Genomic DNA, 7,801 nt, shown 5'->3' on the forward strand with positions numbered 1-7,801 from the left:
CACAGTGGGGACGGCGAGGTCGCTGTGGGGATTCCCCCCAGCTGTAGCCGTAGGTGGGATTCCTGACGGGTCCTGAGGGGGTCCCCTCTGCACCACAGCTTTTAAGTGCTGTCACTCACAGATGGGATGGTCCCCCGCCCTTCCAGCTGGACACAGCGCAGCAAGGGCTGAAACCTTGCTCCTATCAGTAGTCGGGGTTCTTGGTGACCACTGCCCAACCCAGACTTTCCTGTTTAAGGTTCTTCTAGACCTGATCTGACCAATAAGTCATCCACTCGTCTTGTGTTGTTTAAATAAAGTGAAACAGGTTTCCAACAGAAGCGATAAGGCTTTTGCTTCGCATGCAATGCAAACACAAAGGCAGACTCCTACTCGGCACACACAGCCCGTGTTTGATACTCAGCACCACGCCTGGTTCCCTGAGCCCTGCCAGGAAAGATGCCCTGAACACAGAGCCAGGAGCACAATCAGGTATGCCCTGATTAAAACAAAATAAAAAAGGAAAAATCCAGGTTTCACGCTCAGTGTTCCAACCTCTTCCCCCTCCCAATAAACATAACCCCTTGATTATCTCCCTACCATGGGAAACTCAGTTCTGTAGACTAAAAGAATTCAGTTTTCAGGTTTTATTGCCTTTAGTTACTTGTTGTTCCCTTACTCTGTTTCTTTATATCACACAGGTGAGGAAGTTCATCTAGTGGAGAGTGTGGAATTGGAACATTGTATGCATGAAACCCTAACATAAACAATATTATGAATCAGTAACTAACAAACAACAAACTAGAAAAAAATATTTAAGGGGCTGGAGTGGTAAGGCCTTGCACATGGCCGACCCAGGTTGGATCCGTGGCATCCCATATGGTCCCCTAAGCACTGCCAGGAGTAATTCCTAGTGCAGAGTCAGGAGTAACCCCTGAACAGTGCCATGTGTGAACCCCAAGCCCCCCACCATTTTTTTAAAAACTTAGTTCTAAGGGCCAGAGGGATCAAACAGTGGTTAGGGTGCTGGTCTAACCACTGGTCTCTTGAACATCACCAGATATGACCCAAAGCCAAACAAACAAACAAAATGTATGTAAAATATTCCTGGAGAATTGGGGGGTACATTTCCTCAACCATATAAGATAGATTCATATTGGGCCAAAGCGATAGTATAGCGGGGAGGGCATTTGCCTTGCACGCAGCTGACATGGGTTCAATCCCCAGCATCCCATATGGTCTCCCAATCACCGTAAGGAGTAATTCCTGAGTGCAGAGCCAGGAGTAATCCCTGAGCATCGCTAGTGACCCAAAAAGAAAAAAAAAAAGACTCATATTTATCTCCTTATTTTTGTTTCATTGATATATATATATATGTGTGTGTAGGTATGCATATATATGGGCTGGAGCGATAGCACAGCAGGTAGGGCATTTGCCTTACATGTGGCCAACCTGGATTTGATTCCTCCATTTTTCTCAGAGAGCCCCACAAGCTACGGAGAGTATCCCACCCACACATCAGAGCCTGGCAAGCTCCCAGTGGCGTATTTGGATATGCCAAAAACAGTAACAAGTCTCACAATGGAGACATTACTGGTGCCCACTCGAGCAAATCGATGAACAACGGGAAGAGAGGGACAATGACAGTGATATATATATATATACACATACATATATACATATATATGTACATAATATATAAACGTACATTTATATATTAATACATTTAAAAAGTACCAGGTCTGAGGGGCTGGAGTGATAGCACAGCGGGTAGGGCGTTTGCCTTGCACACGGCTGACCCGGGTTCAATTCCCAGCATCCCACATGGTCCCTCAAATACTGCCAGGAGTAATTCCTGAGTGCATGAGCCAGGAGTAACCCCTGTACATCGCTGGGTATGACCCAAAAAGCAAAAAAAAAAAAAAAGTACCAGATCTGAAACACATCCCCTGCTCATGGATTGGGAGAATTAGCATTGTCAAAATGGCAATACTCCCCAAAGCGTTATACAGATTCGATGTGATTCCTATATGGATACCCAGGGCATTCTTTAAAGAAATTGATCAAACACTCACTCCTGAAATTCATATGGAACAACAAGCCCCCATGAATCGCTAAAGCAATTATTGGGGAAGAAAAGATAGAAGGCATCACCTCAAATATACTACAAATTAAAACAGCATGTTATTGGAGTAAAGACAGATCTTCAGTCCAATGGAATAGGGTTGAATATCCTTAAACACACCCTCAATTATAAAAATAATCTAATCTTTGATAAGGGAGCAAGGAATATAAAGTGGAGCAAGGAAAGCCTTTTTAACAAATGGTGCTGGCAAAACGGGACAGCTATATGCAAAAAAAAAAAAAAAATGGACTCAGACCTCTACCTAACACCCTACACAAAAGTCAAATAAAAATGGATGAAAAACTCAACATTAGACCAGAAACCATAAGGTACATTGAAGAAAAGGTCAGAAAACCCTCCATGACATTGATGCTAAAGGTATCTTCAAAGATGAAACACCACTGACCAAGCAAGTGGAAGCAGAGATAAACAAATGGGACTATCTTAAACTAAGAAACTTCTGCACCTCAAATGAAACAGCAACCAGGACACAAAGACAGCCTACAGAATGGGAAAGGATATTCACCCAATACCCTTCTGATAAGGGGTTAATATCAAGGATATACAAGGTTCTAGTTGAATTCTACAAGAAGAAAACATCCAGCCCATCAGAAAATGGGGCGATGAAATGAACAGAAACTTTCTCAAAGAAGAAATTCAAATAGTCAAAAGGCGCATGAAAAAATGTTCTTCATCATTTTTTATTAGGGAGATTCAGATCAAAACAGCAATGAAAATTATCTCATACCACAGAGACTGGCACACATCCAAAAGAACAAAAGCAAAAAGTGTTGGCGTGGATGTGGGGAGAAAGGGACTCTCCTTCATTGGCTGGTGGGAATGCCGACTGGTGCAGCCTTTTTGGAAAACAATATGGACATTCCTTAAGATACTAGAAATTGAGTTTCCATATGACCAAGCAATACTACTTCTGGGACTATATCCCCAGGATGCAAAAAAGCACAATAGAAATGACATCTGCACCTGTATGTTCATTGCAGACCTGTTCATAGTAGCCAGAATCTGGAAATAACCCGAGTGCCCGAGAACAGATGACTGGTTAAAGAAACTTTGGTACATCTATACAATGGAATACTATGCAGCTGTTAGGAAAGATGAAGTCATGAAAGTTACTTATAAGTGGATGGACATGGAGAGTATCATGCTAAGTGAAATAAGTCACAAACATAGAATGACTGCACTCGCCTGTGGAATATAAAATATCGTCATATGAGACTAACACCCAAGGACAGTAGAGAAAAGGCCCAGGAAAATTACTCCATGGTTGGAAGCCTACCTTATGAGCTGGGGGAGAAACAGCTGGGATAGAGAAGAGACCACTAAGTCAATGATGGTTGAAGGGATCGCTCAGGATGGGAGATGTGTGCTGCAAGTAGAAAAAGGACCAAACATGACAGCCTCTCGTTATCTATATTGCAAAACACAAAAATACCCATAAGTAGAGAGAGAGAGGGGGCAACTGTCTGCCATAGAGGCAGAAGGAGAACTGGAAACAAGAGGGGGGTAGTACTGGGGACACTGGTGGTGGAGAATGTGCACTGGCGGAGGGATGGGTGTTCGATCATTGTATGACTCAAACTCAAACATGAAAGCTCTGTGACTGTAGCTCACGGTGATTCAATTAAAAAAAATAATAAAGATTTTTATAAAGAAACTGACAAAACCGCACAAAAAAAGTACTTCTCACCATAAAATCCAAATGGACCATCACTCATAAGCAATAATCAGATGATTTGTGAAGCAGCCCACTGAGAAGAAGATCCAGGGTTCCTAGAACTTGGAGCTGCTTCAGTTAGGGGCACATCCGGTGGAGACCGCAAGAGGGGTGCAGAGGAGAGGGGGCACTGGGCCAGGAGTGACCAGGAGGAAGGGGAGGCCCACCCAACAGCTGCGATGATTCTGTGTCGGGGCTTGCGTCTCAATTCCCTGCTCCCGGGGACTGCGCATGCCCAGAGAGCTACAGTATTTGACCATGTTGCAGTTCTTTCCTTCCTTGCTTGCTTGTTGTGGGGGAAAGGGAGGGTTGCTGAGACTCCAGCGTGGACATCACGTTTGCAAGGCAAGTGCTCTCCTGCTGAGACCCACCCCTGGCCTGAAGACATGGCTGACCACCAGCCACTCGAAATTGTAGCCCATTCAGGCCAGACTGTTGCCTAGTGACCTTTGCTCTGACTTACCAGTGATTTTCCTAGTTCCAGTTTCCTGCTCTTCCCCGTCACTAGCACAGGCTCCTTCCTACTTCCGGTCCTTACTTTAGAAATGACCGTTACTTTCCTGCGAATCCCACCAGCAATGATTTTTAAAGATACTACTCTTCACATCTCTCCAGGTCTAGGTTTCTTCCACGTGGAAATAACTCAGGAAGATGAAGGTTATAAATTCAGCTAAATCAATTTATTCGTTTCATTTAGAGAGTGGGGGATAGGGACTTGAGGGCCACCCCCAGCGGTTCTGTGCTGTGCTGAGGGATTATTGCAGGTGGTGTTTAAAGTACTACAGTTTGATCATTGTATGACCGAGGCTTAAACCTGAAAGCTTTGTAACTTTTCTCACGGTGATTCAATAAATAAATTTAACAAAAAAAAAAGAAAGAAAAGAAAGTACTACATGTGGTGTTGGGGGTGGGGGTCGACTGTGTGCATGGTAAGTGTTTTAGCCCCCAAACTCCCTCTCTGCGCCCACCCCTTATTTTTGGTGGTGACAACAATCAAGCTCAGGGCCTCGCAGATGAAAGATGAGCCACAGCCTCCGCTTATGTTATTAGATGTGAGCAGCCTCCAGTGGTTAAATAGTAAGTTGAGCCATAGGCTCTCTCTCCACAACCTTGATGCAGATGGTAGGTGTCAGCAGGAGAGGGCCTAGGCTGAATCTATCATGCATGTCTTATCAAGCAGTCATACAGCCTGTTCTGTCAGTTCCGTAAACTCCTCCTCCGTCTGTCTCCGAAATGCACCAGACCAGTTTCTGAAGGCTGCTGCAGAAGGCGAGGGTGAATTTGCTCGACCAGTGAGCAGAGCCCAGCTCCAGTCTACCTCTCTCTAGAACCTTGTAATTCATACCTCAGTTTCCCCTCTATAGACTTAGAGTAATAGCAGTTCCTCTTTCATAGGTTGATACAGAACTTCAATTAACCGGTGCAATTAAACCCTTATAATAAAGTCCTATTTTCTTGGATCTGTGGGGGCACATCATTGCTTATGTGATCACTCCCAGTGTGGCTTGGGGACCATGTGGTGCTGGGGATTAAATTCAGGCCTCCTACAAGCAAAGTGTGTGCTCCAGTCTTTTGAGACAACTCCCTGGTCCCCTTTTTTGTTGCTGTTGTTGTTTGGATTGGTTTGGGGGCCATGCTCAGCATTCTCAGAAGCTGTTCTAAGGTTGGTGCTCAAAGGTCCTTCCTATTGGGCTCGGGAGACCATGGCGTGCCAGAAATCGGAGCAATCTCCCAGCCCTCTTGGCTCCTTTGATGTCAGATACATCCACGACCCTCAAGGAATGGATAGTATTTCTGAAGAAGCAAAACAAAAATGTGGAAAGGTTATATGCTAGTGAAATGTTAGTGGGGTGTCAGATGATATAGTACGGCAGGTGGGTGTTTGCCTTGCATGTGGCTGGCCAGGATTCAATCTCTGTCTTCCCCTCTGGTCCCCTGAGCTACTGGAGCACGGAGCCAAGAGTCAGTCCTTGAGCACCGCTGGGTGTGGCCCCAAAACCAAACTTAGGACCAAAAAAACACAAAAAGGGTTGTGTAGTGGGCCAGAGAGATAGTATAGGAATAAGGCTCTTGCATGTGGCTGGCTCAAGTCTCTGGTACCACATGTGATCCCTGGGGCAACAGGCCAGGAATAACTCCTGAGCACTGTTCGGTATGTATGGCTCAACCCACCAGCCTCCCCCTCCCCCCAAAAAATGTTCATTTAAATTCCACTCATTTCCCAAAAAAAAAGAAAGAATATTTTGAACTAGACGTGCCTATATACTTTCCCCAAAAGTAATTGCTGTGAGTTTAGGAAATGCTATATCAAAAAAAAAACAACCTTTTCTTTTCTAAGAAAACTTATAGTTGCTGTTCCTAAATAGTCTTCATAGTCAAAGCAGAAAAGTTTGTGACCTGAAGAACCTCATTTCCCCATCAAAAGGCAATTTCTCCGCATTAGCTCAACTTTACAGTAACCCCTCTTAACCTTTATCCTCTCCGTTTTTCTGGCTTCCCACGGGATTTAAGCAGCTCATCCTCATGGACTTACTTCTGGCTGCCTATTAACCACAGAACAAACAGGCTCAGGAAAAGGCTGCAGAGATGCCATTTCTATATTCTCTAGAATACGCAATGTAAAATTTTTCTGGAGAATTTGGAGATGAAGAGTTTGGGGCATGGCTGGAGAGAGCTCCGGGGGCTAGACGGGCTAGCATGCAGGCGCTTCCTCTATCCCCTGCACTGTGACCACCAGAGGAGAACCTGAACTGTCAGTGTGATCCCCCAAAGCAAAGAACTACAAGCTATTCAAAAGCAAGAATGGGAGACGACATTGGAGAATGCCAGCATTTTGGAAGCGGAGAATCTACATATAACGTAGAGAGTCTACAGATAAATACAGAACTGCAGCCAGAGAAGCTGAGAGCTGAATTCCTTCGGAAGAGGAAGTCAGCTGGAAGACAGGTCAGCCTAGCTGAAGGGGCCCCCAAACACCAGGATCCAGAGGAACAGGGACCCGGAAAGGGGAGTCTCCAACACTCCAACTTTCAAATCCAAAGTTCCACAGGGCCTTGGCTATGACTCTGTGGTAAAGCAAGTGCCTCGGCATGTATGAAGCCCTGGGTTCCACCCCAAACAAACAAACAAGATCCACCTTAGAGAGAAAGGCAGAGGTCGGTGGAGAAAGTGGACCAGTGCAGAGAAGAGTCCAGAGTCCAGGAGGGCTGTCTGGAAACATCACCCCACAGCTGAAGTCCAGTGAAGGGCCTGAGGCTAGAGAGGAGTTAGCTGGCTCCAATGTCAGAAGCAGATGAACTTCTCCAACTCAGTTGGTTGCCAAGAGGCCAGACTGTTACGGCTGTCACCGTTATACTCTCTTAATGAATGTTGTATAGTCATTGACTTCCAGTAGAAGCCGGAGAGATGGTTCAACGGATTGAGCACAGCAGGAGACCCAGGGCCACTTTCAAAAATTCTTCCAACAATTTACCCCAGCACCACTAGGAACAACCCCCAAACACGGTTATGAGGGTAGCCCCTTAAGCCACCAGATCTGAGCCCAAATCCAAAACCAAATAAATAAAATGAGACTCAACAGAGGAAAGATGGCTTGCACATGGAGAGACATCTTGCATGCAGCCAGCTCCAGTTTGAAGCCTGAGCACAGTGGGAAAGAGCCCTAAAGCACTGCCAGGGGTGGTCCAAAAGCCCCGTTGGGAAACAATGACAGATGCGCAGGACTTGGGGGATTCGGAGCTCAGGCCTCACCTCCACGTGACCCTGAGTCTGAGTGAGGCCTGGACACCAGCCCTGCCATGCCCGAGCCTCACCAGGAGTGATCCTATTCAAAAATTAAAGCCGATGCCGGAGAGAGGGCCAAGGGAGTGAGGCACAGTGCTTACGGCACATGCCTTGCAGGCAGGCAGCCTGGGTTCATTCTCTGGCACACATGGCCCCCAAACATTTACCAGGCGGGACCC

This window comes from Sorex fumeus, unplaced genomic scaffold (assembly GCF_029834395.1).
Source record: "Sorex fumeus unplaced genomic scaffold, SorFum_2.1 ptg000063l, whole genome shotgun sequence".
In the NCBI taxonomy this organism is placed as follows: Eukaryota; Metazoa; Chordata; class Mammalia; order Eulipotyphla; family Soricidae; genus Sorex; species Sorex fumeus.